This window comes from Nilaparvata lugens, chromosome 6 (genome assembly GCF_014356525.2).
Source record: "Nilaparvata lugens isolate BPH chromosome 6, ASM1435652v1, whole genome shotgun sequence".
NCBI classification, from domain to species: domain Eukaryota; kingdom Metazoa; phylum Arthropoda; class Insecta; order Hemiptera; family Delphacidae; genus Nilaparvata; species Nilaparvata lugens.
The window spans coordinates 16,710,147-16,722,691 of NC_052509.1; the positions used below are offsets into that span (position 1 = coordinate 16,710,147).

Sequence of the window (12,545 nt, forward strand, 5' to 3'; positions counted from 1 at the left end):
TAAGAGCTATGCTGATGACGTCATAGGTTACCATTGACTACCATTTTAGGTGTCCCAATACTCCTTCCTATCACTACCTCAATAATAGCTGAATGATAATTAGTATTAATTGCAACGGTATAGTTACTAACGGTCCCTTTCCTTTAACCACAAATCCAACTATAGGCTACTAGTGGATAGGCTGCAAGATTCATTACGAATTTAGCTGTGCAGAAACCTGACCCAAATATTCAAGTAATTTAATATTAATGGAATTTCAAATCAATAATTATCCAATAACAAGGGCCATATCAAGGGTTAAAAACCTGAAAACTAAACCATTTTGTATTGGTGTATCTACAGTACTTCTCTCCTCTTGCTACTATGAAAAAAAATGATACTTTTCAAATCCAAATGCAATTCAAATACAATATTTCAATTCAAAGGGAAATATAATTGGTTAGTTTGAAGCCCACGACTTGAAGCAGCGTTAAGCCGACTGAAGTTGCGAAGCTTCGTAACACATATTATTTGAATGAAATGCGTACCTACATAAATAAATAAAGAAGGCCATCCACTATCTGATTTGTTGTCCAACTTGTAGACCAACATTCAATGTTGGATTCCAGGTCGGACCGTGAATGGGGTTGTTGTCGTATTTGGTCAAGTTGGATCAACTAGAGGTCCAACACAAAGATCCGAAATCCTACTAGCCTTTGTTTTCTATTGACTAGATTATACTAAAGTTGGAGAACAAGTCGGAGCGTGAGTGGTGAAAGATCCAACTAGTGGCCCTGAAAGTGATCCAACATAGTTGACTAGACTAGATAGTGCAACTAATCGGATAGTGAATTGCCTGCTTTAGACTTGGAATTAGGCGAACGCATGCTAGTGGTTGTGCTCAGATTAGATAAGAGAAATGGATCTGCTACTCCCGTTGAATGAGTGAACAAATGAGCCAGCTCCGCTAAAATTAATATGATGATTTGTGAGCTTCAAAATTTCTTTCTCAGGAGCTTGGAACTCACCTAAAGCTCTAGATTCATTCCCATCATTACTCGTCCTATTGCTATCAGCATAACAGTATCGTAGCCTCATCCTAATGCATCAAGTTATATTACTGAGTTAGAAGAATCTCCATTTCCACATAGTTTTAGGATATAAACAATATATTCCTCACGAGATAATAATCAATATTATTTCAAGTGATCATACGATGAAATTGGTAGTATCTTAATTTGTGTATACCCACTGTGCATGAAAAATAAATTTAATCCATTAACCAATTTATTTTTGTAAAAAATGTCCTTTCCTGTTAATTTATTAAATGGAGCAGAGCGGGTAGTGCCGAAAGGAATAAAAGCATGCATATTGTGGCTTGATATGGTTTCATTAGTGCATGCAATAATTAAACGCTGTAATTGCGTGCATGACATGGACAAAGACACACAAACCGGAAAGAGGAGACAGCTAGTGAGAATGATACGCCCCGAAGCAAACCATGGTTTTAGCACCCCTTAACCATGGTTTAAATTAAACCCTGTACTGAAATGTGCCCCAAGCCACCCCACATGTTGATTATTACTCTAGGTAGATTTATATTAGGGGGGCAAGAGTGCCTACTAGCGTTGCTTGTGGCAAGCCAGTAGTTGGCATTTGGTTAACTAATTTATGGTAATGGCCTGACAGCATGGCCAGTTCTGTTCAGCTTTTATTCTCAACTTGGCATTTTAATATTCTGTAGTGCTCGGTTTATAATATGTTTCACTCTTCAATAGCATTACTATCGGCCACCATGTGCTAGTTGAAAAAAAGTGAAGAACTTCAACAGAATAAAGCTGTCAGGATATCGTTATACTACAAAATAATAACAGACAAAGCTAGTCAAAATTTGTATAAATTTAAGAAAAGATAGCTTTCCTGAACTATGAATCAAAAAGAGATAACCAATTAATTATGATAAAATAAACCAAAAAGACACAATATGAACCAAATTAAATTAAAAATACAATTAAATACTGTAAAAATTAATTTCAAGAAAATAAAAAAGCATATAATTTATCTTGCCTCACATACACTCACATCAAATTATAATATTAAGAGCACATATTTCAACTGATTTGCTCCCTTCTCCAAGATTTTTTCAAAAGTCCAGATAGAACTGGATTTACTATTCTAGATAGATTACTAAATAGATCTTACTAAATTTTACTTAATATCTTACTAGCTATTACTAAATTTTAGATCTTACTACTATTACTAGATCTATTCAGGAAAAAATTAAATTCTTGGACCAATAGTGCTTAATTGTTTAAAGATTTTCAAAAATCTCTAATTCCAATCAAAACGTGTGTACCTGTCAAGAAAAGATCAATAGCAGAATAATAGTTCGAGCTAATATTAGGAAAAAATCGGATTGAATAAAAAAATGTACTAAACAAATTACTTGGTTGAATAGAAATAAAATTAAATCAATTATTCACCTTCACTACAGCTTTGATGTAGCTTGCATCAGAATGAAAAATAACCTATGGACGAATTGATCATCACTACAGATATTATCTGATGGTCAATGACTAACATGACGATGACAGAAAGCGAGGACGTGAAACAAAGCACACAATGACTGTTTAATTTGTCAATTTAGTAAAACGTGTGGCGTAATTACTTCATCAAGAAATCATGTTCTGCAATAATAAGTGTTAGACAAAAATCTTCGCCTTGAAAGTAATAACTGAGTGGGTTACAACATCTTTCTTGTCAATGTAGGGAGCTCCCAATTGTCATTCAAGTAAGAAATTACACCTTTTTTTAGTCAGTACCTTATTTTGATTTTATAATTGCTGGAAATTTTTTTACAATATTTAAACATGAAAAGATCTTCCTATTTACATTCTTATTTCTTGCATACATACTTCAGCGCTATTTCTAATAGGCAAATATTTTCATTTTTTCTCATTTCATTTTAGTTCAATACAAAACACCATCACTCTTCTCTCTTCTCCTTCTGTCTCTCCTTTCTCTCAGTCTCATCATCACCATCTTCTTTTTCTTCATCAGAAACATTCTCCATCAACTTCTTCTATTCCAGTGATTTATTGTTCAGAAACGTTTCATGTATAAGCCTAGTGTTGATGTTCTTTGTACCAGACCTTTCGATTTCCGCTCTATTCTTATCTTCATCCTCTTCTTCGCCTTCTTCTTTATTTTTTTCTTATCACTAGGACCCTCCCACATACAAAAACACACTATTCACAGCGAAAGAATTTTCGAAAAAAATCGTTCACCCAAAAGTAGACAGCAACAGTTCTGGTCCACACTCCCACATTCCTCTCTCCCCTCACAAATTCTCAATTCCCTTCTATTTTCTTTCTGTGATCTGTCTCCTCTCTTTTCCTTCTCTCCGCTCACAAATTCTCTCAATTCTCCTCTTTTTCTTCTCTCTCTTCTACTTCTGTGTTGTGTCTCTAGGCGCGCGCAAGCACGCACGCACACACACTTTCTCTCAGTCGATTGAGCATGGTGCTGTCAAATTCTGCATGACCGTTATGGGACTTGATTCTTGTCATTTCTCACTTGAGGCGGCGACCAGTGCAGTTATGGATTAGTGACGGATTTGTCGCTTTGTCGCCTACAGCTAATTTTTCCATTGTCGCATTCCTGGATCGGTTTGGCCTTTCGGTGAATGGCTGCAGTGTTTTCACTGAGAATGGAATGTTTGAAATTGAAATAGTTGAGAACTATTGATAAATAAGTTACTTCTCAAAGTATATTGATAAATAAGTTACTTCTCAAAGTATAACCAAAGAGTAAAGATACCGTTTAATAAGATAAAGATACCTTGTAGTACAGTCCGGGTCCTGTAGCCTTGCCTGTCGGCGGAGAGCCACTAGACTACTATACTACCCGTTCAAAAACATCGAACATCTGTAGGGAGCTTCCTCCATCTAGGGATCTAGGTACTCTGGAGCGCATGTTTTACAAAAGTAGGAATATCATCCCGCGAACCATACCTTGCCAATAATATGCCGTTTCAAAGTCACGGAGGCAAGCTACGGGACGCGTACTATAATCGTCTGTCTCTGGTATAACATACCGTACTGGAAAATGTACCGTTTTAAGACAGATTAAACTAGAAAAAGTTGTTACTTTCTATAATAACTGGTGAGAATTCCCAACGATATTAATTTATCATATCGAAATTCGTATCACGGTATTAGTTTATCGCACTAAATTTTGCTTTGGTAAGGTTAGCATTCCTTTGGTAAGGTCTGCTAACCATTAAATCTGTCTTCATAGAACAAATGAATGTCTTGAGTTGGTCAATTACTTTTTGAAAATTAATGACGGTACAACATTAAACTAATTTTAATTTCATCTAGCTATTTGATTATGAAAATTCATAAAAAATGAAGCAACAGTCAACTGTATGAATAAAAATAATAGCACTTATCCAATTAAACAATATCTCAGTGAATTAATCATGTCTATCCAGTAGAAATTGATTATCAACAATTATCTGCCATACAAAGAATCAACAGTGAATAAGATACATACAAAATCAAGACAAGCAGGTGAAACAAGGTCACTTGAACTATTTCAGAGACAGACAATAAAATGCCAACCTTGAAAAGTTTGCTGATTCCTAATTTCGTTCTTCTCTTTTTTTAGTACACTTACCGTAGAACAATCTCTCCACTGCAGCCTTTACACACGTTCTTCCAAATATTTTCACGATCTGTAGCCTATCACCCGAACAAAATTTATCAGAGTGCAAAATGATCAGAAGCTCTTCTTTATATTTTCATAATGAATCCAATCCATTCAACCAGAACTTTAGAATTTGCACTTTATGAATCAACTCTCTGATTTAATTTTAATTTATTACAATCCAAGACAATCAAGTCTTGCTACTACTACCGGTGATGATCTAATTAAATTTATGTAATCAACAAGTAACAATGCTAGATAACATCACTCTTGTGTCATAATAATGCGGTTGTATCAAGAGTGACATAATTTCACTTCAACAATCTTCTAAAGTAATTTAACTTTGAGATGGTGGGAGATGTTCAATATATATACGATATTCTTGATGACAATAGTGGAAGATTTCCATAATAGTTTTTGAAACTATAATAGGGATTAATTAAAATAAGGTGTAAAATAATTTGAAAAAATAGGATGTGCAATATCCCAGTGATAGAAAGGGACACCAATATCGTGTAATGTGTAATTAGGTCCAGTGGTACATCAAGTGGATGGCGAAGCATTATCCGCTCTGTATCCTCTAAACACCCCTCCCCCTAGAACTCTGAACTCCTGGCCGCTCTTCGACCTGCACACACCCCTTTATATTTCTCATTGCGCTCATTACACTTGAGATACCATACGGTACAACACATTTTGGTGTCCGGATGATATCTCATCCGGGACAACGCCTGGATACCACTGGTGTCTCACTAGTGTCCAAGATTTCTTTATACACAGGCACCACTGGTGTTTCACTGGTATCCCAGCCTAGTGTCCGAATGTATAATATTGACTAAATGAATATTATATGGCCTATATTAAATTGAATGCATTTATAGTGCAAAAATTCCAAAATAGTCAAAACTAAATAAATGCCAATACTGTAATAAAGTTATACTTATAAAATAAAAATATGGTACCTTTAGGGTACGGTAGCGGAAAATGCGTTCGCTCTAATACGAGCCTAATAAGAAATAAATGGATCTATCAACGGAAAAGATGGACAACACAACCATGTCATGAACTCACACGTGATTGCAATTTTAAAAAATTAAGGTACTGTATGTGTTCTAAGTCATAAGAAGTAAAGTTACCATTTATGTATCCAGGGGGAATACATTCCCATATCCCCCATACATGGGATATGGGGGATATGGGAATATATCCCCCACCCTAAATGGGACCTAACGTTTGTTGTGGCCGGATCAGCTATTAATTACGGTAGTTTTTAATGTTATTTCTCAATATTGTAACTTATAGCATAAGCCAAACAAATAAATATATAAGTGATGAGAAGAGAATGATAATTATGAGATAGACGATAAGTGGTATGTTATAGTGGGTGCGTAGGTTAGGAACTATAAGATAAATAGGGACGTGGTAAGTGCATAGGGACTACAACCGGAAACTACAATCAGCACTTCAAGAGTACCCATAAATTTTGTTACTTTTCACCATCATTCTATTATTAGGCTATAAAGAAAATCAAAGTAGCATAGTTTATTTAGTTTCATGCATGATGCATGTGGTTGAAAAGTGTGACTGCCTATAGCAGTTGATATCCTACTCCTACATGCTCCACCGGCTTCCAGCAGATTATTCTAGAGAGTAAGGCTTACCCCCAAAATTTCCTAGTTATGATCATGATCAAGGGGCGTTGTTTCCACTGATGACAGGGGAGACACATCCCCCAATATTTGCGAAATTTATTCATTTCATTCAATCTATTAAATACATTGATAGATACAATATCATTCTCAACTATGAATGATTGAACAGTTTTAGGCTTCAAGCCTATTGTTCCTTTCCCAAATTTGAATAGAAATTGTCCAAAAATAGGTTTTCATAGGTAAATTATGTTAATCACTTCATAAGTTTTGTCCAATTTTGAGTCCAAAATAAATTAGAAATTTAGATATATTTTACATATATCCCCAAATTAATATAGATAGGTTCGATCACTAAAGTAAAAATCATGGAAACTTGAAAAAATTGTGAATCAAGTTAAGTTAACTAAACCTATGATGTTAGATTGTTTAAAAATTGGTTTGGAGCCAAAATTATGCTATCTAATAATGAGCAGGCCTATTCAGGGCTACTACACCATTATTATTTTTTAAAACTTTTGAATGACTAATAAAATTATAAGCCAAGTTATTGAATTTCATTCTATTTATTATTTAATCAAAAAACTATAGGTCTATGAAATTGTCATGAGAGAATCAAGATAGTAAGTAGCCTACTGAACACAAAAAAATTGAATGGAATAAATAGTTGTTAGTTTTAAAGTGGAAATTGTATAGATTCGCATCCGATTGAAGGTATATTCTCAAAATTATCCATAACTCTCCGGTGTCGCCCCTAAGTTTAGGTCGTTTCCATGCCAATGTCATGATTCCACCCGACTCTTTTCTGGATACCGAACGCCACTGAACGTTACCTATACTTATAGTTAATTTATGAATAGGGAAATTAGATTTACCTTTTATTGACGATGAAGTTGATGCAAAAAGTTGTTTCTAGGTCAAAAAGGAGCCGTTTGGCTGGAAGCCGGGCAGATATCGATTGTATGTTGTGAGCCGGAGATGAAGAACTGGACCTGTTTTCGGGATGCTGCAAACTATTCTACAAAAACACATATCACAGCAACAAATTTCGAATACAGGATTGGAGCACACTCATTTGGCACAGCACTTTGACAAAACTGGAGATGTTTTCATTTATTTACACGCATAAACTAACATACAGTAGTAAAAGCCACGAGCTTCTAAACACGGCATGAGCCAACACCCCGACCCCGCTACACCCAGGCCTCAGACTCAGACTGACGCCGATCGCCGCAAAGACACAGGACTGGCTTGGTTTGGCGCGGCATCATCCATCCCCACCACCACAGCATCAGCTAAAAACCGTTGCCCCTACCATCATCCACACCGGTCACTGTTTTTCAAGTTTACCAACTTGACGAATACGTTAGGAGCGTAAATTCAAACCAAAGTAGTACATAAGTACCTAAAAATGTAATTCCCGTTTACATTGCGTGTGGTAGATGGTTATAATTTATTGGATTTATTAAATTCATATATGTTAAAGTTATACGTACTGTATTATTGATACAATGATTCGTCACATAGGCTAGCAGTCTGTCAGAATAAACTCTCAATAAGGCGGGTTTTCAGAAATTTTTAATATAATATATAGATAGTCATGAAAAAGTAAAAAGAAAATAAACCAAGATAAATTCGTTGCAAACACAAAAATTTTATTGAATTTGAGCATGAAAAAGTGCTGATTGAAGACGTCTTCGACTTCTCTGATTGGTTGTTGTAGCATTTATCTGTCGTCATTTAATCACACTAATTTAATAGACTTTTATGCAACCGGGAGATATATTTTATGCGTAACCTAATTCATAATTAAATTCAAATAGGTAGATTTTTGTGAGCAGGATTCCACAAGAAATCATATTAAATATCCTCCTCCCTGGACTCCCTCCTTATTATTTTCGCAAAAAACGTGTAGTCTACCGATTAATTATTATGTCGTGAGTGTGAGATGATGATGATGTCTCGCTCTCGCCATATAAAATTAAATTAGTTAGGTACCTACCTAACTTACTTAAAAAATTCAAATAACTAGCTTCTCATATAGCTTCTTCAAGATCAAGATAATTCCTATAGTATTAATACCATCCAAATACTTTTATTACTTGTAACATAAATCATTCCATAGAAGATTGTGGATCTACAATTTATACATGGCCTGTAACTAGCTGCTTCTTGTCGCTTTCCAGTTTGAGACATTGTAAAGTAGGTAATTGAACTGCGTATAAAAGAATGCTTTTCAACTCGTTATTATTTCTGTATACAACAAATTTTCATAAATCTGAAGAGAGAAAGCGATAGAAGAGAGTGGCGATAAAGAAATTGATAAAGTACATCAAGAATCTACAAAGGAGTAAAGATGAATAGACGAATGTGAGTGTATAGAGAGAGGTGTGAGTGAGGAAATTAGATGGAGAGACTAAAGTGGAGAGAGCTAGATTCGAAGTTACCTCCAAATTTGACAAAAGTTTAAAATCTTTTTTTAGTCAAATCTCGGTGCATATTTGATTCTTTTCAATACAATTTTCTATTCGCATGTCATACGAATTTACGAATAGCTTACAGGCTTACAGCTTTTTTCCAATTGAAGTTTTTATTATTATTATTAAACGAAAATCTAAAGTTAAACGCTGTAAGTCACCCTGAAGACTTCTGCTACTGCAAATATTTACAACAGGGAGATGAAAATTCGAAAATCCAAAGTTAATTGCTGTAAACCAACCCCGAAGACTTCTGCTAGGTACTGCAAATATTGACAATGGGGTTAACATATAGGTGAAAATTCGATGAATTAATTTCGGGGATGGTTTACAGCGATTAACTTTGGACTTTCGTTTAATAATAATTATTTAACGATTAGCATTTGAATGAATGCGATTTCTCATCAATTTCCATCTGAAGTTTTCATATCTAAGAAAATCGAAAAATCAATACAGAACTCAGTTACCCACTTGACTTGCAGAGAATTTGAATAGGACTCAGAGAAGTCTTCAGTATCTACGTACTAAAATGTATCCTCAAAATTCTTGGCATATTATGTCTTCATTCCTTTTGTTACATTGTAGTGGTGTGTCTTCTTGTTGCGAGGGCCCCTGCTGGACAGCTCAATAATCCTTCAAATTTGGTTCTGTATTCAATATTTAATTTGGAGACAATATTCACATTCAAATACTAGTATAATCAAATGCAACTCTAATCATTTCCAATCCAATGTAGAGTTTATTGGATTGGAGGAGAGTCGAGTCGGAGCAGCGCTAGCGGACGGTCGTGTTTCGAGGAGCTCAGATAAGATAAACTGTTTCTTGTTCATTCCTACAGAAATTTTTGTTCATTATAGCCTAATAACTTACTTTATTAATTTATTCTTCCAATAACTTTAATTAATACGTAATAATATGTTAGATAATAACTCAACATTAATAATAAGTATCTGTATTGCATCTCTAGAGTTGATTATAACGTACGATAGGTATTAATAAAGTAGTACGGTACTTGTCTCTCTACTTGAACTTATTAGTAGTAAATTAACTATTTACCTGTGTAAATAATTTACACATTTTATCTGTGTCCATAATTGGCGACCAACTTAGCTGTATCAAACTGTATTGAATCGTAAATTATCTCCTTATAAATTTGTAGGTTTGAATAAATAATCTCTCTCTCTCATAAATATTAATATTTTTCTATCCAGGAGATTTAATAATCTCAATAATAAACTAAAATTTTTGATAACTGATCATCAATCAATAAATACACTATATAAATCCATTATTGTGTAATCGGAGATAGGCTATTAAAATGTGAATAAAATTGTAGGCCTGAATCACCCTTATTCATAAATTAATATCAAATTATTATTATTATAAGTAGGTGTCTTTTTATTGCTTTTCTTGATAATTACTGCTATTTCCATTAAAACGTAACTGATTGGCAACAGTTATTTTCACTTATTTTTTTAAATTTATTTTTCTTCTTTTCTTCTCACTCTATAGCCTACAGGCCGAAATGGATTCACTTTTGGTAAGCTGCTCTGTAAGAAAATTGTAATACATTGCATCTTACAGCAATCGCTCGTGGCCCGGTGGGTGGACGGGGCACGACCGATGTATGGTGTTCTATTTCGTTATTTTTATGCCTGTTCTGTTCGATAGCTACTTCAGAGTATAAGTTATTTGTAGTTGCCTGACTTTTTTCCGAGTTTTAGACTTGCAGTATCCTATTAGGGATTGAGAAATCTTGTTAATCAATGATAATAATAATACAGTATCGAATGACCTGGCTGGCTCAGGTCTAATTTCAGAGTTTTCAGGTCGCAACTGATCAATTTCAGGGCCTCTGACATGACCTAACGACTGCTTTTTAGGCAGCCGGGACCGACTAATAATTATTAAGCAATAGACTATAAAGCAATAGAATATAATTCAATTAAATACTATATAATATACCAATATCTCCTCTATATAATAACAATTCTTTTTTTCTATTCAATCTAAATTCTTCAATAAAATAAATCTATTAATATTGCTAGTGCAGAAGTTACCAATACAAATTATCACTCAACTACCTGATAACGGTCTATCTTATCACCGACGGCCTGTCCGTTGATTGTTAAAGTTTCTTACTTTCAACCGTTTCGCCCAACAATAATATTCAAGCGGATTCTTCTCTGACATTGTACGAGCTCCTTATCAGTGCTTGGATACCAATTACCTAGGGGAATCTTTAACGCTCTACTATAACAATAATCTTACCGGTACTAAATTAATTTTTCATGACGAGCTGTAAGAATTTATATGGGCTTATAGGATGCAATATTAAATATAAATATGTGTTAGCTTGCCTGCATGATAACCTGTTGTCTAATTTAAGTGTTTTTTCTGTGTTGCTGTTTACTTGCTTTATTAATCAAAAGATGAGTGATTTAAAAATAAATAGTCTGACTGCAGACTGTAGTCTAACTGATGGTTTTATGTGGGTTGACGGTTTCAAATTTCGAAAAAGCTACGTATCCCAGAAGGGACAATAATATGATATAGGTGTACAAATGTGTTGATTGTTCGCTTTCTTAGTCCAGTCACTATATACATTATTTGTGAATGCAATTTATATTGTAGTTTTGATTTTTTAATATATTATTTGGGTACATAAGAGAAGTCCAGAACCAATTTCTTCATGCAAAATTTCCTTACAGGGAACAGGGATACAGGGTGGCCCAAAAACCTCGTATTTTCGGCTCATTTTCCAGTTTTCAGCTATTTCTGCCAAATCTCGTAATCGGACAGAAAAATTTGCTCTCGCCTTTTTTCTAGAATATGAAATTTTGTATAAAATGAGATCATTCGGAACTCTCTATCTCCAATGAGTACCTACTGAGTTATGATTTTTCAAAAATGAGTTAAATTTGAAGAGAGAATCAATTTTTGATGAATTTTAGATTTGGATCAACAATATCTTCCGATTGTTACTATTTAGATGTATAATTCAAAATCCCTCTTGGGCGTCCCGAATGATCTCATTTTATTCAGAATTTAATATATTCTAGAAAAAAGGCGGGAGCAAATTTTTCTGTCCGATCACGAGATTTGGCAGAAATAGCTGAAAACTGGTAAATGAGCCGAAAATACGAGGTTTTTGGGCCACCCTGTATCTAGCACAAGGAAATTTTGCATGAAGAAATTGGTTCTGGATTTCTCTTATGTACCCAAATAATATATTAAAAAATCAGAACTACAATATAAATTGCAAGCACACCCCCTTTTTTATGTCTATATTGACTGGACTATCTCAGGAAAATTCGTCGTTAAGAGAGATTGAGCTCAATAATCTCTCTACTATAAGACATGAAATTATTTTATTGGGCTATAGGTTGCAGTGATCTTAGTCATAGATAATAATAATTAGTACCTGTATCAATTTATTATTACCGTATGAGTTTCAAAGAATTGAAAACACATACATCAAAATTTAAAATTAATAAGTAAAATGGTGGTCATTAAATGGGCTACATTTTTCATTCAATAATTGATGATTGTATCATTTCTCGTTATTCTCCCACTGATGCTTTCCCAAAATGATAAATTCTTTAGATTTTTCCCCTTTCAATCAAAAACAAATGATATCATGAACGTGCCCTCAATCAGTCACGAAAAATGACAGCTTGCAAAAATGTATAGGAGCATACGCAAAATTCACGAATCGTACGGTATAGAT

The 12,545-nt window shown here is 34.2% G+C and overlaps 1 protein-coding gene across 3 annotated transcripts in view; it reads right to left on the reverse strand.

Annotated features, from left to right (window-relative positions):
* Positions 1-7,818, reverse strand: part of LOC111044338 (beta-1,3-galactosyltransferase 5-like) — a 61,486-nt gene extending 53,668 nt beyond the window's left edge. For all 3 annotated transcript variants that reach the window (XM_039430263.1, XM_039430262.1, XM_039430265.1), the window contains exon 1: positions 7,214-7,818. The gene's annotated coding sequence lies outside the window, so the exon portion shown is untranslated. The remainder of the gene's footprint in view (positions 1-7,213) is intronic.
* Between the last annotated feature and the right edge of the window lie 4,727 nt (positions 7,819-12,545).